This window comes from Kogia breviceps, chromosome 18, assembly GCF_026419965.1.
Source record: "Kogia breviceps isolate mKogBre1 chromosome 18, mKogBre1 haplotype 1, whole genome shotgun sequence".
NCBI classification, from domain to species: domain Eukaryota; kingdom Metazoa; phylum Chordata; class Mammalia; order Artiodactyla; family Physeteridae; genus Kogia; species Kogia breviceps.
The window spans coordinates 24,200,230-24,224,170 of NC_081327.1; positions in this window are offsets into that span (position 1 = coordinate 24,200,230).

Genomic DNA, 23,941 nt, shown 5'->3' on the forward strand with positions numbered 1-23,941 from the left:
TCATTTATTCACAGATGAACTCATGCTTCAAATCATCTTATTTTCTCCCCTACAGGCACACATTCTAAAACATGCAGGCTTTTGTCATTCAGTTCCCCAGGCTGTAGAATCTTTCCAATTTATACTCATTTCAAAGATCAGGACACTTTTTTCTGTCTTATTTCCTAGCACTCCGAAACACCATGATTCCTCCATCTACTGACAGGTTCTGCAGCCGGGTCTGCAGTTCTCTCGTGCCCCCGAGATGTCCTTACTCTGAGCCTGGTACTTGCTTCCAATCTCCTTAGCTATTTAGGCCTCATTCCCCTCTCAACAGTGGGTGTTCTGCCTGCTCTAAGTGGAACGATGTGGGAGCAAACCTAAGTCCGACAAAACTAAGGTTGAGTATGCCTGCTTTCCTTCTGCTGGGTAACGTGGCATCACCGGCCACACATTGGTTTGTTCCTTACAGGTTCATCCTGCTCCAAACAAGGTTTTTAAACTCTTCTGTTCTCTAACTCTTTACACACACATTTTGTTCATGAGAAGAGGTCTTCCTGACACTGTTAAGGTTTTTCCATTCTTCTGTGTTTGCTCTTGGTTACATGCTCTTCCTCTTATCTTTTTTTTTTTTTTTTTTTTTTTTTGCGGTACGCGGGCCTCTCACTGTTGTGGCCTCTCCCGCTGCAGAGCACAGGCTCTGGACGCGCAGGCTCAGTAGTTGTGGCTCACGGGCCCAGCCGCTCCGCGGCATGTGGGATCTTCCCGGACCGGGGCACGAACCCTCGTCCCCTGCATCGGCAGGTGGACTCTCAACCACTGCGCCACCAGGGAAGCCCTGTGTGTGTCTTTCTTGTAGTTTTGTTTTTTGCCTCCTGAGTAGCTGGATGAAGTGAGGGAAGAGGAAGCAACTCATTCTGGGTGTCCCGAATCCACCCTCATGGACTAGAAAGCAATCAACACGAAGCATTAAAGGTAGCAGGGACCTACTCACTGGATGCCGAGGATGTTTAATACCCATAATAGCTAAAATTCTTTGAGTGCTTACACCAGACGTCATGCGAAGCACTTTATGGGTATTATTTCTTTTAAACTTTCAACAACATTAAGCATTATTAACCGCATTCTATAGACAAGGAAACAGGAACAAAGAGGTTAAATAATTTGCCTACTGTCACAGAGTTGTAAAGTGACACAGTTGAGATTGAAATTCAGGCAGCCTCCCGTGGGCTAAACTGTCCCCCTTCCCCTCGATAAAAAAGAAGGTGGGAGCGGCATCCATGCCATGTATGTCCTGTTCTTAGTAGGTACCCTGAGGTTCAGATGCTCTTCTTGGGGGTGGATGAGTTCCAGATGCTTGCAGCATTAGTGACTCTCCTTGGTCCATGGCTTATCTTGAGCTGGGTCCCTGCTAGGGGTGCTTGTTTTGGGGAAAGTCAGGAGGTTGATTGGGTCTTCCAGCACCCAGAAGCAAGGATCACACAGCTGATCCTGTGGCTGGTCTTCTTGCAGAATTTCCCCATCTATCCATTAGAATGTGCCAGAATGGGGCCAGGTGTTCACTGGTCCATCTCTCCCATCAGATGTGGGAGCTTGATTCTTATGGCTTATTTACTTTAAAGATCCACTCATCATAAGTGAGGACCAAATAATTACTGACTTTACATTTTTATCTTGCTTAGGGGGACAAAATTCATGAACATCTGTATTAGTTTCCTAGGGTTTCCACAGCAAATAATCATGAGCTGGGTGACTTAAAACAACAGAAGTTTATTCTCTCATAGTTCTGGAAGCTAGAAGTCCTAAATCAAAGTGTCAGCAGGGTTGGTTCCGTGCCTCCTTCTTCACTTATTTTTTATTTTTTAATGGAAAATTTCCCATTCTTTTTTTAAAAATTGAAGTATAGTTGATTTACAATGGCATGTCAGACAGCCCCAGGAGGGGCTGGGGTGTGGGAAGGTGGGAGGGGGAATGTTTGAAGAATGTACCTCAGGTGAGAGGTTTCTCCTGCCTACTCAAGGTAGGAGAGGAGGTGCTTCCTTCTCACCGCGGGCCAAGTAGGAGGAGATTCAAGTGCACCATTTGGTAGCATGGCGTATGTCTCCTAGAATTTGGGAAATATAGGTTCCTGACTTGACTTGTTCCTGGAGTCTAAAGGCTGTGGCTTGTGCTGTCCCCCTGTGGCAGAGTGGAGAGTTGCCTGCTCAGGTTCCAAAGTACACTCTCAGCAGGTTGGTGTCAAGGGATGCGTTTTCTGAGAACCAGATGTGGACCCTTTGGAAGGCAACCAGCCTAATACCATTACCAGGGGGCTTCCTGGAAGGGTTCAGGGACCCCAGCAGAAAAGAGGTGTGTTAGTTTCCTATAGCTGCTGTAACAAATTACCACAAACTTGGTGGCTTAAAGCAATACACATTTATTTTCTTATCGTTTTTCAGGTTGGAAGTCTAAAATGGGTCCATAGGAAGGACTTCGTTCCTTCCAGAGGCTCTAGGGAGAATCCATTTCCTTGTTTTTCCAGTTTCTTGAGGCCATGTGCTTTCCTCACCTCATGGCCCCTTTCCTCTACCTTCACAGCCAGCAGTGTAGCATCTTTTCTCCTTTCTGACCTCTGCTTTTGTCCTCACATCTCTCTGTGAACCTCCTGCTTCCATCCCATATGGACTCTTGTGATGACGCTTGGCCAACTCAAGTAATCCAGGATAATCTCTCCATCTCAGGATCGTTAACTTAATCACATCCCAAAGTCCCTCTTGCAATGTAAGGTAACATGCTCACTGGCTCCAGGAGGATTAGCGTGTGGACATCCTTTGGGGAGCTGTCAGTCAGCCCAATACAGGTGGACTGCTGGAAATCAGTCTGGGGTTGAGGTCTGATTGGCCACGTGAAGGAGAGGCATTGCCTAAACCAAAGAAGAGGAATCCACAGAAGTGTCCCCAAAAGAGAGCATGGGGACAGGAGTGTGCACTGGCTGGCAACCGTACTCTGGTCATTCTGAGACCACCAAACCTAGGTGACCAATAAGACACATAAGACCTAGTAAGACACAAAAAATGCCCCTTCCCTTCATCTCCTCTCCCCTGGACACATTTCTGGAAGGGCCCCAAATTTCATCTGTCAAGTAGGGGAAAAAGTGTCCTAGATGGTGGTTTTAAATTATGGAAACAGAATACATCTCATGATTGAAGCAGCCCAGAAAACCATGGGACCTGATCGAGGTTTTATCCTGAGGTGGAAACGAATGAATCAGAGTTCAAAGAGAGATCCCAAAATGACAGAGGGAGATAAGATGCAGTTGGTTTCTGCTTACACCCTCTCAATTCCCCTCGTTTAATAAACAGGCCATGTCTGTATAGAGCTCTTCATTCCATCACTGGCCCAGGGGTCACCTGAAGCCAAGAAATGACTTCCTTATCCTCCTTCCCTCCCAGCCCGATGTAAGGAAGGGCCTTTAGGAGATGGTCAGGAATCATATGCTATTAGGAGATATGACCCAAGTCCCTTTACAAGTTTTCCACTACTCTCTCCTGATGAGGCCAACACTGTCCAGTTCCATGTGCAAATTATGCCTCAGAAGCCACTAAGTGAAGCGATGGAGACATTCACCGAGCTCATGCAGGCCACAGAGAGAAGGGGCCTCAGAATCCAGAATAAACCTGACCTTGGTTGCTGATATCAGCTCCTACTTGGTCTGACTTTGTCAGAAATAGTCCGCATTGTGGGTGGCTAGTGAGCCATTCCAGATTGTCACCAGTGGGCTGGGTAATGACACCTTGAATTAATTTATGTGATGAACCAAGAGGCACAGATATTCACACCTCTGCAGTTCATCTGTATCTGTCCCCACGGAGGAGGTTGCTGTCAGGAACCTTGGGAGGCTGGAGAGGTTAATGGTGAGGAGAGCAGGGCCTGCAGCCAAACTCACCTGGATGTGAATTCTGATTTGCCCACTTAATACCTGCGTGACCCTAGGCAAGTGAACACCTGCTAGAGCCTCAGGCCCTCTTGTGGTAAATGGGGGAAATAAGCTAGATAATCAAAACGCTAGTACGGGGCCTGGTACAGAGTCGATACTCAGAATATGGTAAGTTGTTATTACTATTAATGGGGTAGCGAAAAGTGTCCTGGACTGGGAATCAGGAGACTTGGGGTTCAGGTTCAAAAACTAGCCGTGTGAAAATAATAGTTCATGTTTATCGAGCGCTTAAAATGTAACAGACATCTTGTTAAGTATTGACATCAACCCCCTCATTGAAGCCTCATAACCATCCTAAGAGGTGGGGACTCTCATTAATCCAGGTACTCTGGGTGAGGGAGCTGATACACAAAGGAAGAGTAGCTTGCTCCCGGTCCCATGGTGGCAAGAGCTCCAGAGCCCCAGCTCTGAACTAGCGTGTGCAACTGGCCCAGTCCTTTCCCTCAGTGGTCCTGATGCTGGCTTTGGGTTTTCCAAGATATTGTGATATTTTAAAGGATATTTTAAGGTCTGAAATACTGATATTTCTGTGAGTATGACACTTTTATTTTTGTATTAAAAAACCCCTACTTTTGGAATCATTTACAGCTAGACACAAACCTAGAGAAGTATTATGCTATAACTGCTGACATTTCAGATTGATTCTCCCATGGCTTCTGTGTCACTCAGTAATGTCTGAAGTCCTTGGTGAGGCCTACACACCTCTCTGACCTCACCTCCTACCTCTTTCCCCTTTGCCTGCTTTGCTGGAGCTGACCTTGCTAATCCTCAAACATGCAGAGATGCTCCTGCCTCAGGGCCATTGCACTGGCTGTTCCCTCTGCCTAGAGCACTCTTCCTGCATATATCTGCATGGCAGCCTCCATCACTGCCTTCAAGTCTTCACTCAAATCTCATCTGGTCAATGAGGCCTACCCTGACCACCCTTTTCATAATCATATCCCCCCCCCCAATCTCCCCACCTCCATCTGTACAGTACTCGTCCCCTTCTAATATACTGTACAATGTATTTATTCGCTGTTTACTTTTTATTATATAATCCTTCTCTTCCTGCCCCCATTTAAATGTACTCTCTATTAAAATGTGCCTATTGGCTCTCTGATATGTCCCAGGTGTTTAGGTCAGTGCCTGGCATACAGTAGGCATACAATAAGTAATGACTTGGTGAATCAGTAAGTAAAGATGACCTTTTAATCACATTCCTTCCCCTGCTTAATATCCTTCCAAGGCATCTTACTCTACAGGTTACTCATGGGGTAGAGCAGCTTTGTGTGGGTTCCCTGGTCATCTCCGTCCCCCACAGCCAGTCTGGGCCCGTCTGCTTCCAGTGGGCACCCTGGTGGAGGTGGCTAAAATTGGGGGAAGATGAGGGGTATATGAAGAAAATCTGGATGGAGGCTGATGGGGCCTGACCCCCTCTTCCTTCAGGACTGGATTCCTTCCCCTCTCTTCCCTGTCGTTGTTGCAGCTGGTTCCATACTCTCAGGGCCTAGCCTGCCACTTCTCCTTCCACAATCACCCTCCCTGGAGAAACCCAACACAATGGTTGAAGGGGGCTTGACCCCTGAGTCTGGCTTTTCTCAGGGGAAGAGCATCTGATGCCCAAGGGTACTAGATGGTGGGGACCATCCAACATTTTGTTCCTGCACCACAATCACAATTCTTTTCCCTGGGCCTCACTTTCCCCGTCTGACAAATGAGATGGTGGATCATATTGTTTCTTCTGACTTGACCATGCTATGCCATGATTCTAGGATTTGCCTCCAAAGCCCTTTTCTTCAGGAAGTTAGCCCTTCCCTTCTCTGGCTTCCAAGTGCTTTGCTGGTCATCTGTGCTAGTCTTATCAAGAGCATGGGCTATAGTTGTCCCTCTGTCTCTCCCTGCCCTGCTCTTGTGGACTGAATTGTGCCTCCCCGCCAGATTCATATGTTTAAGCCCTAACGCCCAATGTGTCTGTTTTGGGAGATAGGACCTTTAGAGGAATAATTAAGTTAAATGAGGTCGTGGGGGGGGGCCCTGATCCAACTGATTAGTGCCTTTATAAGAAGAGACAGCAGAGCTCTCTTTCTGGTGGCATGCACAGAGAAAATGGCCATCTGCAATCCAAGGCAAGAGCTCTCACCAGAGACCAATCCTGCTGGCCCAGGGGTCTTGGACTTCCTTTCTCCAGAACTTCGAGAAGGTAAATTTCTATTGTTTAAGCCCCCCAGTCTGTGGTATTATGTTATGGCAGCCAGAGCAGACTGATAAACCTGCTTTCCTAGTCTGTCTGACTGCCTTCAATCCACTGACTATGCTCCCAGACGCATGCGCATACCCCTGTCCCCGGTAGATGGTTGAGGAATGGAAGAAAAGATAATGCAGTCAGAAGACTGATTTTGGTAAAATAGACAAATAAATAATGAGTCATCTCTTAGCCAAGATACGTGATAGGCGAAACTATTTAATTTTTAGCTGGGTCTCGTGTAAACACGGCTGTGAGTGGTGAGGTAGAGAGGAGGGGGCCTGGGAGTGAAGCCAGAGGTCCTGGGTTCAAGCCCTGGTTCCCCATTTATTAGATGGGGACCTGGCGCAAGGCCCTTAACTGCCTGACCTCGATTTCCTCAACTGTGAAACAGGCTCCCTGTCTCCTAAGCAGGTGTTAAATGGTGTGTGAGACTAGCCGTGTGCTAGCACATAGGATTCGCTCAGTGAGAGTGAGTCTATGTTAGTAGTATTAGTGATTCCTACTCCTTCATTTAGTTAACACATGTTTATGGAGCACCTTCTAACTGTTGGAGAGTCGACTTGTACTGGGCATACGGAGGTGAACTTCATGGACCTGAGTCCTGCCTTCCTGGCGCGCGCAGTCCTGATGACCTCCGAGCCAAGCCACTAGATGCAAGATCCCATTCACTCCTTTAACAACCGATGGGCTATTGGTGTCGCACCATCCGCGAGTGCAGAGACCACACAGGCTCCAAGCGGCCCGCTCCCACCCAGGGTAACGGGACAGATGTTAGAATTGAGCCATCAGGTCCTCTGGCCCGGGAAGTGCCGACGGCGGACGCAGGGTGGGGGCTGCGCTGACTCCCCACCCCTCCGCCGAGCTGGGCCGGGGGTCCGCAACGCCCTTGAGGCCCCCTGTCTCCCCCACGACGTGCCGCGCTCACCGCCCCGGCCTCCCCGCGGCTCCGGGTGCCACCGCGCCCGGCGGGCGGGCTGCCGGCAGCTGGCCGAGCACGTCTCGGCCGTAAACAAGGCGCCGGGCATGTTCCGCGGTGAACTTGGCCGATTTAGACACTCAGCCCTAATTGCTGCGAGCCCGGGCCGCGGCACCCGCGCGGGCTGGATGTGCCTCGGCGCCGCTCGGCCCAATTGTTCCCATTTATCCCGGTCTCGCCCGCCCAGCGGGGAGCGCGGCGCCAGGAAACGCCTCCGTCCGCAATCCGGGCGGCGGAGCTGCGGGATCGATGGCAGCCTTGTCCGGAGGCGCTCGCGCGCGGTCAATCCCCGAGGCGGGAGAACGGTCGATGCGTCGCGGCCTTCGCGGGTCCCCGCGGCCGCCCCGGGAAGGGATGCTGCTGGCCCGTCGGGCAGAGGCCGCGCGGTGCCGCGCCTCCCCGGGCCAGCTCCGTCGGGCTCGGGGGGGAGCCCTCGGGCAGTGGGGGTGTGGGCAGCGGGCCGGGGACAGCTCGGGGCCGAGGCGGTGGCGGTGCGGGAGCCGACGGGGCTCCGACCGCAGGCAAGTCTGCCCTCGCGGTCTCTCTCCGTCCCCTCCCGCCTTCCAGTGCTCACCTGCCTCGTCGCCCGTCCGCTCCTCGTCTCCGTCTTCACTCCCGTCGTCTTCTTCTTCCCCACATGGCATCTCATCTTTCTCTTGGCCTCTCTCCTGGGCTCTCCCCCCACTCCCTCGCTCCATCTTACATCTCACGCCTTCGTTTTTCTCCCGCACCTCCCCACTCCCTCTTCGCCTGCCCTTGCCCCCTCCTTTTCATTGACTAGTGGTCCAGGCTACAACTCCCACCCCTCCCCTAGTCTCTCGGTCACTCCGGCTCGCTCTCTTCGGGCAAGTACGTTTATGGGGTTTACCCCACCGCCCCACCCCTACTCCGTCCCCTGTCCCCCTCTCACCCATGCGCCATCTCATTTGAATGTTGCCTGATTGATTGAGAGGCTGTATAGACAGGCCTCCAGACAGAGGTGCTGGTCCCAGGCACTGGGTAATAATTGCTTACCAAAGGGTGGGAAGACCCTCTCAACCCTCAAACAGAATCAGGACAATGTCAGCAAAATTAAACTCAGGCCCTCTAATTACCTCCTCAGTTCACTATTAATGTTTTCATTTGAGCTCATGTTGAATAAGTCTTTGTCAGAGAAAATCAGCAACGCCAGTCTGCAAGACAGTCAGAGAAATGCAAAGAACCCAAAGCAGACGAGGGAGCTTTTTGTTTAGAACCCCCCCAAACCTTTGAAAAAATAACCCCCATGGCTGTGTGTCCCCACACCCACCCAGTTGTCTTTCTTCATAAGCTCCTAAAAAGTAAGAGATCTTCGAATGCACAGGGTGGGTACCAGGACAGCTACTAACACTCTCCTACCTGAGAAGTCACACTGGGCTGTAGGCATTATCATCTTCCAAAGGGTTCTGTCTGCGCCCATCAGAAAAAAAGCGTCTGTTACAATGGGGTTTTTCTGCTAGCCATTACTTCAGAAAGTTCAAATACCCATCTCCCTTTTGAAACCTGAAAATACTAAACTAAATCTGCCTTTTCCTTACTCTTGGAGTGGAGTGACTGCAGGCTCTCACAGCCTGAGAGCGGTCTGTTCCATTATCTACAAACCTTTCAGATTAAAACAGGAGGGAAGGATGCTTCTGATTAACCTGCAGGGTCCTCTACTGTGTTGAGCCCACCTTTGCCTGCCTGCCCTGGGTGATTTCTGACTTTCTTGAAAAATTAGTCAAAAACAAGAACCACAGTATTAGTGGATAAAACGTAGTTAAAAATTAGAATTGCAATAAGTGAACTTTCCTCTCCCTCCCCACCCATTTCCTCCCCCTATTTTTACTTGGACTTTAGGGGTTTTACTATTTGTGCATGAGGATGGGAGCAAGAGAGCTATTTGCTTCTGCCTCACTTTTACAAAGGGGCCTCAAAATTAGACTTTTGATGTGGTCTACTGATAAACGGAGTCTGTGGTAAATTCATATAATAACAGCGTGAATTGCAGAAAGGCCTCTCTTTCACAAGACACTTCACCGCCAGCTGCCAAAAGGTTGTCACAAAAACCGTGCAAATCTATTGTATAATAATGTTGACTTAAAAAATATATATATATGCACAACGTGAGAGTTACAAGTTAAGTTTTATTTGGGGCAAAATAAACAGCAGGTTATTGGGAACGTCAAAAGATTATTGTTAAATAAAGAAAACCAGGTACTCAAGTTAAGGAATTTAGCGCTTTTCTCTGTATGGGAAGATGCAGGAGTCTGGGCTCACTGAACTCATTCCTTTGATATATATGCACCTCAGCTATCCGTGACCTGTGTTTTCACACCCTGAGTCTCCTCAGGGCTCACCGCAGGGAGTGGCTGCGCTCTGATGGCTGCTAGGTGGCAGGTATTCTGAGGTGGCAGGTATTCTGAGGTGGCACTCTGATGGCTGCTAGGTGGCAGGTACTCAGGTATTCTGAGTTTCCTCAGGACTGACCAGCTCACGTTGGAGGGCTGCAGTCATTGGTGACTGTGACATCCTTTGTTTATCGATATGGCAGGAAATATTCCATTTATCAATAACCATGCGGAGAACCGTGCCCTTGGAGGCCTCACTTACAGTCAGAGCACGTCCCTTTCTTCAGCGGCAACGCGTGTGCCATTAACGGAGCACACAGCTTGCAGTGCTCTATGAATTAATGTTTTCAGTCAACTGCATTTAGTTTGTGATTAGCTCCAGTACACTGTATTAATCTCTTTGTGTGAAAACACTTGCTTGTTAAAAGTATACATTAAGAATATCTCATCATTTTTATAACCGTCTTTTGGCATTTATTCATTTAGTTCAATATACCAGCATTCTCACAAAATAGGTTTAACCTCTTCTGACCTCTCAGGGGCCCTTGGGAGCCACTCCTGATTTTGGGGAAGCCCAGCATCCATCTCCCTTCAGTATTTCCTTTGGAGTTCACCTTTTCCCAACTCTCAGCTCAGGTAGTTCTGGTTGGAGTTCGTCTGGACTTGGTTGGCCAATCAGAACACTGGATTTCCCTTGAGATGGGCATGTGACCACATTTCCCATTGAGTTTGAATTTCAGAACTTTGTTTCAGACTTCTGTGGAAGACTCTGCTATGTGCTTTTCTGCTGGGGCTGCTAAGGCCTTGGGTTCCTGGCAGCCATTTTGCCACCATGAGGTGAAGACAGGCTGAAAGTGGATCCAACATAGAAGACTGAGAGATGGAGAGGAAGAAGTATCAGTCATTCACACCCTGCTGTTGATTTAAACCAGGGGGAATTGTCCTTCTAGCCTGAATGAGAGTGCTGGAAGGGGTTTTAGAGGTCAAAGTCTAATAGTCTCATTTCACAGGAGGGGAAACCAAGGCCTGGAGACCTGGAAGCCAGAAAGAGCCAGAGCCAGCCTGAGTATACAGTACTTCCTGTTCTCTTGTCCACCACAGGAAGTCTGATGGCCATGGTGGAGAAAAAAGGACCTATGAAAAGCAGGTCCTCCGATAAAACAACTGAAATCCAGACTTTTAATTAAATTAAGCTCATTAGACATTTTGGGGAGCAGCTCCAATTTTCTTTCATACAGATATATGATAAATATCTGTCAAAGGCCAGCTATGTGTACTGTGCCAGGCACCGTGCAGGCACCGTGGGTACAGTGGTATGCCAAAGCAGACTTGGGGTAAGAGCTCATGGGCTGCTGAAAAGGGGCTGTGTGCCTTGTATACTGCCCAACCCAAGGAGGATCAATGGCCATACTCTCTCATTGTGCAGTGCACAGCAATATGGCAGCTCTCGGGGCTCAGGAAACAGTTATTCCTGAATGTTGTCAGCCCCGCGGATGGGAATGCAGAAGAAAATGACACGGTGCCCCTGCCCTGTAGGAGTTTGCTCTGTCGCATGGGACAGCCCTTCATAAGTTCTAATTCCCTGACTTTAAAAACAATGAGAAGAGTGCCAGGGGCACACGAGGAGAAGCTACCTCATGCCCTGCTGAATGCCAAGCTTTCTTAATAATTTTCAGTGATTGGGAAGAGGGGGATGGTGAGTGGGGAAGCCAGAGGGGAACTGATGGAAGAGAAATGCTGTGGCCAATTAGCTGAAATGTTACAGTCAGTGCATCCCTGCCTGACGGGCTCATTAAGCCCCAGAGCTCCTTGACAGTTTTTGGTTGTAGTTAAGAGCTGACGTGGACCCTCCACTTTGCATATGTGCGCAGTCCCGTGCTTCTGCGTGTGCCCAGCTGCCTGTGCCTCTCAGCTCCCCCGGTGCTCTCCCCCGCTGCCCACCTCGAGGGTCTGTACTGGCCGTTCCACCCTGAAGTCTTTCCCAAATACCAAATGATTTCCCTGCATGCGCAGATTATATTTTCCCCTTGAAAGTTTAATCTGAATGCTCAATGTTCAGTTGCCAAGGGCTGTGAACTAATTTCTCCTGTCATTGCCACTTGGTGAAAATGTCATCATTAGTGAGGCAGGAGATGCTAAAGAAAGGATGGAAGGGGAGAAGAGGATGGGGAAGAGGGTCCCGGGCCCTCCTGGAGACTCCTAAATGCCATAGCAATTAGAGACCCAGGGCCAGGTGAGGGGGCCGCACAGGTGGGTGTCCAGGTGCATTCAGGGGGCTGACCACTTGGCCGTGTTCCCTGGGAGGAGGGGAGCTCACTTGGCCAGTGTGCCGTGGGGACAGGCAGCCATAGTCCCTGGTGACCTCTTAATGAGAAACATTCCTAAATGAGTGATCTGCCTTTTGCAAAATCACCGTTCTCTCTGTGACCTGGTGTGGCTTATGTAAGGGTCCTTGCAAGAGTGACTCCTTGCAACTGGGCTGGGGAGCCTTTGTGAGCAAATTTGCCTGCTGCCTGTGACTGGTCTCTGAGAACTCAGCCAGCTGCCAGGGTCAACGCAAAGCTAAGTGCCACCCTCAGAAATGCTTCCTGTCCTGCCACGTCTGGTTATCTTCATTTTCCTGGTCCCTGTCAATTGTTTTCGCATCCCTGTCTTACATTTTATGTGATTTTCTTTTGCTTAAAAATGTACTTTTGAAATTAGCAAATAATTTCATTAAAAAGCACTGAAAACATAACCAATACCCATTGACTGTTCCTATCTCCATCCCTGATGCACACACAGTTCTGATTTCTTTGTGCTAAATTTCATAGGTCAGCTCATATTCAGTTTGGGAGTGAACAATTTACAAACCTAACAGGAACAAATATTGATTGGGTACCTACAGCGTGCAGCAAGAAATGTGCCACATATTTTCATCATTATTCCTCCCATTTCATCCTCACAAACAGGATGAGATAAGATAAGTACTATGGTCTCATTTTCCCGATGAGGCTCAGAAATGGCCAGTGATTCGCCCCAGAGTTTGCAGCGCAGTAAATGGCTGAGCTGGGATTTGATTCTGAGACTAACTGACTTCTAGCACTTCTTAAATTATTTATATCACATTCCTGGTTGTAATCAAAGCTGGATTAATTACAACTCGTGGGGCATGGATTGTTGCAGTTAACTCCTTCTGTCTCTAGGCCTCAGTCCCCTCATCTGTGCAATGGGTATAATGTTCTGGGCCCTGGCTCCCTCACCAGGGTATTGCGGGGACTAGATTGCTTAGCACATGGGCAAAGTGGTAGCAAAGCAGTGTTAGTCAGTGTGAGGAACATGAACGAGTCATATAGAGTCTTCCCAACATCTTCCTAGTAGCCTCGGGCCTGCAGGCTATCATAACAATCGTGACCTGGAATAAGCCTCTGCTGGGATCTGGAAGTCCAAGTCCAGGGCTGAGGAAGGGAAGGTGGGTGGTTGGAAGCTTCCTCATCTAGAACCTGTATCCTCTCACCCACTGCATAAAAATTAATGATCTCATTTTCAGAACTTGACTCGTTTCCCTCCTGCTCCCAGGAAAGCAATTACATTTCCACAGCAAAGTCTGCTTTCAGATCTTCCTGTTGCCTCCCTTCCAAGCCGATGGGCTTGTGTCCCATCTCGGACCCATCATGGAGGATGGGCGTGAGACCGTTGGTACTTGGTTGGCAAGCACTGATCAGACGTTCCCCGACACCTGGGTCTTGTCATGGGCCAGTGGACAGGTGGGCTTCTTGGGGGCTGGCTCAACTGACCAGGGTGGCGGTCAACTCTGGTTGGAAAAGTAGAGCAGTGGCTGCGATCCTGGGACCAGTGGCCGGTTTCAAGGTTGGCCTGAAAAGACATCAGGAATGTATTTTGAATAGTTACTTTGGCCTTTGTATGCGTCTGCTGCTCTGAGCAGCTTCCGAGATGCCCAGCCAAGGGCCCCATCGAGCTGGGATTTTTTCATCAGGCAATGAAGTCCCTTTCCCTCCTGGCCTGCATCCAGAGGCCTAGGGAACCATCTTCCCATGCTGAATGCAGAGTTCAGGGCTGTCAAGCTTATCCCTAAGCCCAGGGGCCCACGCTGCCTTCCTCCAGCCCCTTTAGTGTTTCTTTGATTCTAGAGCACTTACCCCAAATACTCACCCTCCAAAAATGGAACAAAAGGAAGCAAATGGAAATGGCCATTCACTGGAAATTCTGTAGCATGTCAGTGTCTTTTATCTAGACACAGACCAGTCCCTGAGATGCCCGAGGACTTTGGGGTCAAGGCCTAAGTCACAACTCTGGGGGCCCTGGGTTACAACAAGCCCCACTGAACACCTTCTGTGCGGGGAGGCCTCAGCTTGTTGCTGGGAGACAAGAATCCTTGCTTTTAAGGAACCTCCAGTTTCATAGCTTCCTGGGGGTGGGGGCGGGCAGGAGTGAGGGCCTGCTCTCAGGAGCTGACTCCATAAAGGAGGAAAGATTGAGATGCAGGAAAGTAGGATGGCATCCTCTTTCTTTTACTTTCATGTCAACTTTACAAAGGATTTGTTTCCCCTCATTACCTTATTTATCCCTCTCAATAACTCTGAGAGTAATCGGGGAAGGAATTTATCCCCATTTGGGGGCACTGAGGGTCAGAGGGGCCAAGCGATCTTTCCAAGGTCACTCACCCACTATGAGAATTGAAGCCAAGACTCATATGTATTTGTCTAACTCCAAGTTCAACCAGTTCCTGCTTCCAAGGATCAGTGCTTCACCTGGGTGTTTTGTGAATGATGCAAGTTGTTGGAGGTGTTTGGGGGGCAGAGAGAGAGCCTTAGGACAGGGGTAGCCCAGGAAGGCTTCTTGAAGGAGGTGGGTCTGGGCTGGTGAAGGAGAGAATCTGGACAGGCAGAGGGTGAACGACCTCTCAAGGTTGCTCTCTGCCCCAAATCTCTGATTTTGCAGGATCCAGATGCCATCCTTGCCTCTCTCTCCACCTGTCTCATCAGGGACCAAAAGGCTCGAAATTAAAAAGTCGTCATTTGCTGCAACAAGGCAGCTTCGGGCCCTGGGGCCTGGCCGATGAGGACTACGCTTGACGGTGCCTGTTCACAGCCTGCCTGGGCTAAGGGGATCAGAAAGTCATTACCATCTGGCTGCTGAGCCTGACTGGTCAAAGGAAGGACACAGTGGCTTGGTTTGGGTCACTGTCACCCAAGCTCAGGTTGGAAGCTCCATCTGAGACTGTGTTGTACCTTGGCCTCCCTTCCTGCCACTTCCCTCCAGCTGCTCCCTGACCCACATCCCAGCCTTGACATGGGCCTGGGGAGAGTTACTGAGAAAGTCTGTAAACATAGATACTCTCGTTTCTATGAGAGAAATTTCCATAGCTTTTGCTTTGACCTTCATGTGGTGATGGTTCCTGGAGTGTCTGCTCTGGGCCAGGTGCACTGTCTGTGCTGGGGGTGCAGAGAGAGGTCAGACACTCCTCTCCTTTGTAAGAAACTGTGTCTGGTGTGGGATTATATGACAGGGACTTGACTTAGCTTGTTTCTTGCTAAACAAGAAACTAAAGAAGGGCCTGGGTTTCAGATCTGGGAAGCAGAAGAGCAACTGTGGGCAGGGCAAGAGGCAGCAACTCAGATGCTTAGAGATCCAGGCAGTGAGGTGGGCCCGGTGGGGAATGTGGGGACCCGGTGACTGCAAATCTCATCCCAAAGGGGGTGTCACTCAGCTCTGGTCACCTGCCTCTGGACGAAAGTGGGCCCAGATTGCCACATTTCTGGATTTTTCAAGAGAAGCTGGAGATCTGGATTTTTAAGCATATGAATCTCTGAAATAGTTGACAATTCACATAATTCTTTAAAAACATGTACACATGTGTACGTGTCAGTTTTGGGCCACGAGTCATGACCGCATCTCTGTAGTAGAAAGAGAAAGTCTGTGGGAGGTCCCTGGTGGCCTAGTGGTTAGGATTCCGGGCTTTCAATGCCGTGGCCCAGGTCCAGTCCCTGGCTGGGGGACTGAGATCCCACAGGCTGCGTGGCACGGCCCCCCACCACCATAAAAAAAAGTCTGGAGAGTAAAGGAGGAAAGAGTTGAGAGGATATAATCAGAGATGCTCAGTTGATCTATAAAATAAAGGGCTAGGAATGAGAAAATAAGAGAAAGAAACACCTGGCATGTTGGGGTGTGGGGGAAGATTTGGAGTTTTGCCTGAGAGACATTTGAGGGAAGTAGTCAGGTGTGAGAGGTATTTGAAGTGGAGGAAAGGATTTTGATCAAGATTGCTTTGGGGTTATGAATTAGATCACTTTTAACGTACTCCAGTCAAAATTGATATTACTTTACGGAATTTTCACTTGGCTGCTGGCTGAGGTTTTTTTGTTTTTGTTTTTAACGTAAATTCTTACAAGCCTGGATTACATGGAACCACAGCTTATATTTAGGTTATAAGTATTACGCAGGAGATTCAATTTCTTGACTTATCTGGAGTAATTTTATTTTATTATTATTATTTTTTTTATTTTCCCCGTACGCTGGCCTCTCCCGCTGCGGAGCACAGGCTCCGGACCCGCAGGCCCAGCGGCCAGGGCTCACGGGCCCAGCCGCTCAGCGGCATGTGGGATCTTCCCAGACCGGGCACGAACCCGTGTCCCCTGCATCGGCAGGCGGACTCCCAACCACTGCGCCACCAGGGAAGCCCTGGAGTAATTTTAATGAATTCATTATAATGTGCTTGGTGGGACAGAGAAGAAAAGAGTTAGTGAAAGTGATTCTGCCAGACTTTCCATCCTGTAGTCCCAAAGGAAGCAGGAATTGAATCTCCATGGCCCCGGCCAGTCTCAGCTCTCACACACTTCTCATGGTGTGAGCTTTCTGTACTGAATATGATTTGAGTTAGGATGTGTGTGTGTGTGTGTGTGTGTGTGTGTGTGTGTGTGTGTGTATTTTTTGTTCAACATGGATCCTAACCATAAGCCAACCATTTCAGTTACTACCTAAATCAAGAAACAAAGATTTGTTCCAAATCTGGAGAAAACAGGATTATTGACGGGTTGATAAATATTCTATGAGTGCCTCCTTCTGAAGGATTTTCAAGGGTGATTTTGAACCTGTGTGATTTTTGTCTTGTGTGCTACCTTTATAACCTACTCTTCACATGAATGTAATGTGTTGGTTATAAAATCATAAAGAAAGTACTGTGACTGTCCAGGGAAAATGCTGACTATCTTTAAAGATATGGTTGGGTATGATGGATAAAGGGAAGGAAGGGTTGATGAAGGCTTTACCGAGGATATAAAATTTGGATAGGGCCTAAGTCGAAGTCTGTCAGACTTGAAGATGTAGGAGTGGTAATACAGGAGAGAGACATCTGAGGCAGAGGGAATGGTGTGTGCAAAGCAATGAGAGGAAAAAATATTGACCGATTTGGGAAATGGCATGTCATTTGCTGTGGTTGGTGGTGATAATTATGGTGGACAACTCAGGCTATGGCTAGATTCTTCAGTTTAGTACGCCATGACAAGAAGCTTGGTGTGTTATCCAAAAGATCATATTTTGAAGCAATGGGGGTGGTGGGTAATACAATTTTCCAAACTGACCTTCCAAGTCCAGTTCAAGAAGGTAGGAATGTGGACAAGATGACTTTGAAGGTTCCTCCACCTCTGTGATTCTGAGTTTATTTCCTATGTCCTCTCTCTGCCAAGGAGGCTTCTCAATTGTCCATCCCAACAGGCAGTTTCCTTGTTTATGTGATGATAGCATTTCCTGTATGACCCTCTCAATATAGTACCTATCATATACTTTGTTTATTTAATCATTCATTCCTTCAGCACATATTTGTCTGTGCTTTCTCCGTTATAGGTATAATGTTAGATTTTGTGTATAAAAAAAGATGAACAAGATGGACATAACTCCTACTTCCAGGGAGCTTATGGTACAGCAGGGAGGCAACATTACACAAATAACGATGTAAGTTCCCGAGATTTATAGGCATTTTAAGATGTCATGAGATGACTTGATTGCTTCTGGGGGGTAGAAGACCAAAGATGACTTCCCCAAGAATTGTGGGTTTTTTTCAACTGAAAATAAAAGATAGGTAGAAATTAGGAGTAGAGGGTAGCAAGAGTACGTCAAGTGGAAACAGCAGTGTGGACCAAGGTCTTGGGGTGGGAAGGGCTTGTAGTATTTGAGGAACTGAAGAAACAGCAGCATGGCTGAAGTGTGGAGGGGGGTGAGGGAGAGGCTGAGACTGTAGAAGCAGTTCTGGTGGACTATTGGAAGTGTTGTAAGGTCTTCCTTTGGGGTAACGGGAAGTCACTGAAAAATTTTGACATGAAACTATTTGCATTTTACAAAGATTACTCTGCAGTGGGGAGACTGGCTAGGAGGGCCAGACAACAGAGAGAGTTTAGGGGGCCTTTACAAGGATGCAGGCTGGATTAGGTGTGGTAGTGGAGATAGATAGAAGTGGATGGATTTTACTAATACTTGTTTGATTAGCTACAGGAGATGAGGGAGATGGGGTTTGCTGAGGGCTTTGGGCTTGTGTGTATATACCACAGCCCACCAAGTGGTCAATAACTTCAGTGGTTCCTCCACCTGTAGAATAATTGATTTTTTATATTATAGGTACTTAATAGATTTTTAAAAATATAACAGTTTTACTGAGATATAATTTGTATACAATACAATTCACTTATTTAAAGTGTACAATTCAGTGGTTTTTTAGTACACTCACAGGGTTGTGCATCCATCCCCACAATCAATTTTAGAACATTTTCAACATCTTGCCAAAGAAATCCCACACCCATTAACAGTCACTCCCCATTTCCCCCTACTTCCCACAGCCCTAGGCAAATGCTAATCTATTTTCTATCTCTATGGATTTGCCTAATCTAGATATTTCATAGAAATGGAATCATAAAATATAAGACCTTTTCTGTCTGGCTTCTTTTACTTAGCATAATGTTTTCAAATTTTATCCACATTGTAACATGTACTAATATTTCATTCCTTTGAATTGCCGAAGAATTTCCCATTGTATGGATAGACCACATTTTATTTATCCATTCATTAATGGATGGACATTTGGGTTGTTTTTACTTTTTGGCTATTAAAAATAATGCTGCTCTGTGCTATTTACGATAGCCAAGACATGGAAGCAACCCAAGTGTCCATCAACAGATGAATGGATAAAGAAGATGTGGTACATATATATGATAGAATATTACTCAGCCATTACAAAGAATGAAATAATGCCATTTGCAGCAACATGGATGGACCTGGGTATTATCATACTGAGTCAAGTAAGTCAGACAGAGAAAGACAAATATCATGTGATATCACTTATATGTGGAATCTAAAAAATGATACAAATGAACTTACAAAACAGAAACAGACTCACAGATATAGAAAACAAACTTATGGTTACTAAAGGGGAAGGGGTGGGGGCAGGGAGGGATAAATTAGGAGTTTGAGAGTAACATATACACACTACTATATATAAAATAGATAATCAGCAGGGGACCTATTGTATAGCATGGGAACTATGCTCAATATTTTGTGACAAACTATTTGGGAAGAGAATCTGAAAAAGAATATATGTATATATATCTATATCTATATATCACTTCACTGTACACCAGAAGCAAACACAACATTGTAAATCAACTATGCTTCAATAAAAAATTTATCCTTCAAAAAAAATTATGCTGCTATGAACACTTGTGTGCAAGTTTTTTTGTGTGGACATATGTTTCCACTTCTCTTGGGTATATATCAAGGAGTGGAATTGCTGGACCATATGGTAACTCTGTTTAAACTTTTGAGGAATTGCAAGACTATTTTCCGAAGTGGCTGCACCATTTTACATTCTTACCAGCAGTGTATGAGGGTTCCGGTTTCTCTGCATCCTCACCAACACTTGTTATTTTCTCTCTTTTTTATTATAGCCATTCTTGTGGGTGTGAGGTAGTATCTCACATTAGTTTTGACTTGGATTTCTCTGATGGCTAATGATGTTAAGCAGCTTTTCATGTGCTTATTGGCCATTTACATATTTTCTTTGGAAAGATGTCTATTCAGGTTCTTTGTCCATTTTGAATTCAGTTCTTTGTCTTTTTATTATTAAGTTGTAACCGTACTTTATATAGTCTAGGTACAAGTTCCTTATCAGATATATGATTTTTGCACATTTTTTCTCATTCTTTGGGTTCTTTCCACTTTCTTCATTGTGTCCTTTTGAATCACAAAATCTTTTAATTTTGAAGAAGTCCATTTAATCTAGTTTTTCTTTTGTTGCTTATGCAATGGCCTAATCCAAGGTCACTGATTTTTACACCTATGCTTTCTTTTAAGAGTTTTATAGTTTTAGCTCTTACACTTAGGCTTTGATTCATTTTGGTTAATTTTTGGATGTGGTGTGATGTAGGGGTGTAACCTCATTCTTTTGCATGTGAATAACTGATTGTTCCAGTACCATCTGTTGGAGAGACTATTCTTTCCTCAATGAATGGTCTTGGCACCCTTGTCAAAAATCAAATGGCCATAGATGTATGAGCTTATATCTGGACTCTCAATTCTTTTCCATTGTTCTATATGCCTATTCTTATGTTAGTACTACACTGTTTTAAGCACTGTAGCTTTGTAGTAAGTGTTGAAATCAGGAAGTGTGAGTCCTTCAACTTTGTTCTTCTTTTTCAAGATCATTTTGGCTTATTTTTTCAAGATTATATTGGGGTCCCTTGTAATTTCATATGAATTTGAGGATCGGCTTTCCTTTTCTACAAAAAAAGGCCCTTGGAATTTTGATAGGGATTGTATTGGATCTATAGATTGCTTTAGGCAGTATTGATATCTTAATATTAAGTCTTCAGGTTCATGAGCATAGGATGTTTTAATGTTTATTAAGGTCTTTTAAACTTTCTTTCAACAACGTTTTGTAGTTTTCAGAGTATAAGTTTTACACTTCGATTAAATTTATTGAGAGGTATTTTACTTTTTAATGCTATTGTAAGTGAAATTGTTTTCTTAATTTCATTTTCAGATTGTTCATTGCAAGGGTAGAGAAATACAATTGACTTTCTATATTGATATTGTATCCTGCAATCTTGTTGAACTCATCAATTCTAATAGCTTTTTAGTGGATTTCTTAAGATTTTTTATACACAAGATCATGTCATCTGGAAGTAGAGATAGTCTTACTTCCTTTCCAGTTGGATGCATTTTATCCCATTTTCTAGTCTAATTGTACTGGCTAGAATCTTCAGCATGATGTTGAATAGAAGTTCTAAGAGTGGGCATCTTTACCTTGTTCCTGATAATAAATTTTATTTTAATGAAATTGAATTTAGAGGGCAAATTTCTTGAAAACCTCTTAAATGAAAAACAAACAAATAAACAAAAACTCTCAGTAAAACGAAAAACCAAACATGATACTTTGTAGCTATGCACATTCTACTCTGGAAGGCTTATCTGTCCTGAGATCTCTCCATTATGGTGCCTCGGTGTTCAGTGATGGCAGAGAGTGTATTCTCCTGAAACAATGGAAACTGTGATGCGTGACTTGGCCCAGAAGCCCCCCTCAAGGAAGAACTTGTTGCCCACCTGCTGGGGATGCAATCAGCAGATGGCGTCCAGCTATCAGCTCGGTTCAGGGATTATCTGAGCTGCCTTGTCCAAGGTCACACCTCTTCCTGGATGGTTTAAAGGCATGATCATCTTGCCCCAACTCAGGACAATTCTGAAGATCATTCTAACTCTAGAGCTCCCAGTGGGCTTGGCTAAGGCTATTGTCAGGGCTACACTGCAGCTCAACTTTTCCCTTCCTTCCTCTTCAGCTTCCGTCTTCTCCTTCCATTAGTGTCGATCCCAAGGGCCTTCCTTCATAAACATCTAGCATGCTAAACTACATATCAGAGTCTGCTTCCTGAGGAATCCCACGTACAGCACTCATGCCTTCCTGTTTCCATGTTGATGGGACCCAGAACGCAAGTACCTAAATAGGGAGATGTGTCATAAGGATAACAACTTTGGGGGAGATTTTTTTTTTTTGGCTGTGCCACATGGCATGTGGGATCCTAGTTCCCCAGCCAGGGATCAAACCCGTGCCCCCTGCAGTGGAAGTGAAGAGTCTTAACCACTGCACAGCCAGGGAAGTCCCTGGGGAGATTTAAATGACTTTTTTCCCCCCATGTGTGGGCCCTGAGTCATTTCTTTTTTGGGAACCAGTAATAACATTTTATGCATTCCTGGAGAGATTTTTTACATTTTGTATATTCCTGTGGTGATTTTCCAACCAGCTGTTGAGAGCTGGATGTATGATCTTTTCCAGTATGCTAACTAAGGAGTGATTATCCTAGGATGGTTGATCCTAGCCCATGTTGAGTTTCATTGATTTAATTTTGTGCAGGTCAACTTTTTTTTTTTTTTTTTAATTGACTCTGGGTATAGTAGGCTGAAAAATGGCCACCCAGAGATATCAGGACCCAGTCCTGGAACCTATAAACATTATCCTCTAAGAAACAAGTCTTTGGGGCTTCCCTGGTGGTGAAGTGGTTGAGAATCTGCCTGCTAATGCAGGGGACACGGGTTCGAGCCCTGGTCTGGGAGGATCCCACATGCCTCGGAGCAATTGGGCCCATGAGCCACAACTACTGAGCCTGCGCTTCTGGAGCCTGTGCTCCGCAACAAGAGAGGCCGCAATAGTGAGAGGCCCGTGCACCGTGATGAAGAGTGACCCCTGCTTGCCACAACTGGAGAAAGCCCTCGCACAGAAACGAAGACCCAACACAGAAAAAATTAGAAAAGAAAGAAAGAAAAAAAAAAAAAGAAACAAGGCTTTGCAGATGTGATTAAATTAAGCGTCTTGGCATGGGGAGATTATCCGGGATTATGTAGGAGGATCCCAAATTCAATCACAAGTATTATATAAGAGAAAAGAAGAGGGAGATTTGACACAGACAGAAGAGAAGACAATGTGACTATGGAGGCAGAGATTGGAGTGATGTGGTCACAAGTCAGGGAATGCTAGCAGCCAACAGAAACTGGAAGATGTAAGGAACAGATTCTTCCCTAAAGACTCAGGATTGGATGTGGGCCTGCCACCACTTTAATTTTGTCCCAGTGAGAGTGATTTTCAACTTCTGGCCTCCAGAACTACGAAAGAATAAATTGCTGCTGTTTTAAGCCGTCAAGTTTGTGGCAATTTGTTACAGCGGCTTCAGGAAATGAATATACTGGACTTTACCTGTGCTTTCCCCCCCCCTGAAATGTTTCTATACTCCTGAACCAATATTGAAGACAGGGAGAGCTCTGTAAGTAACATCTCCACAAGCTTACAGAGAGGAGACAGCCCCCACCTTTTCCTGGTACAAGGTCCTGCTAGGCAACTATGCTGAAGGGCAGAAGATGTGGTGAGACAACTTCTTGATATTGGTACAGGTTGCAGCTAAAACCAAGGACAAAACAACGGGTCTTGGAGGCTCTGCAGGATCCAGGCTCATTTTAGATCTTTTACAAATATCTTATATGGCTCTCCTTATGACTAGGAGTTGAATTCACGAAGACAAAGCAAACTAGACCATGTACAGAATCATCCTAATTCTTTCCTTTATTTGCATGCAGTTTGTCTCATTGTTACAGCATTATCATAAACTGGGGACCCTGTTTCCAGGAAAACTGAGTGAAGTAAGAATGACTTAGATTTATATAATCTTAACTTTCCCTGGTGAGATCCAACTGTGATCTTGAGATCGATCTTGGGTCCCCTCATTATGGGCACACAAATGCAAATGTTAAGCATTTGCTCTTCTTTTCTGTTTATCTTTTCACCCAAGGTTTTAGAGTCCTGTACACTTTTCCCTCAGTTTACTATCTTAACTAATTTCATTTCTATTAGTCTCGATAACTTCCTTCACTCTGATACAAAAGATTCCCCATGGATCAGTACTGTTAATACTTTTCATTGAAGACAGTGAAGGTTTGCTTAACAAATCCACAGATGATACAAACCTGTAAGGCAGAGAGAGCTTTCCAATTCAAGCATGGGGTGACAGAATCAGGATTTAGAAAGATTTTTCATCGTTTGGAAAGAGATATCCAAACCACCATATTGAAACAAAACAGAAAGAGCTATAAAATCATACGTTTAGTTTCAGAATGATCAATTGTACATGTGCAGGAAGGGGGAGACTTTTTATTTTCCAGATGAAAGCCATTTATATGAAAAAGATCTGGATGATTTAGTTGAGTCCAGGCTCAATACAAGCCAACTGTGTGGTGTGCCTGCTAAAATGTTTGCACAATTGTAGTCTGCATTAATAGGAGGGTAGTGACTAGATTGAGGGAGCTGATTGTGTTCTTGACTGGCCAGGTTGCACATGTTCTTTTCTGGTTTAGGATGGGTGGGCTATTTAAGCGGAGAGTTCAGAGGAGGAAGATGATAGAGGATTTGA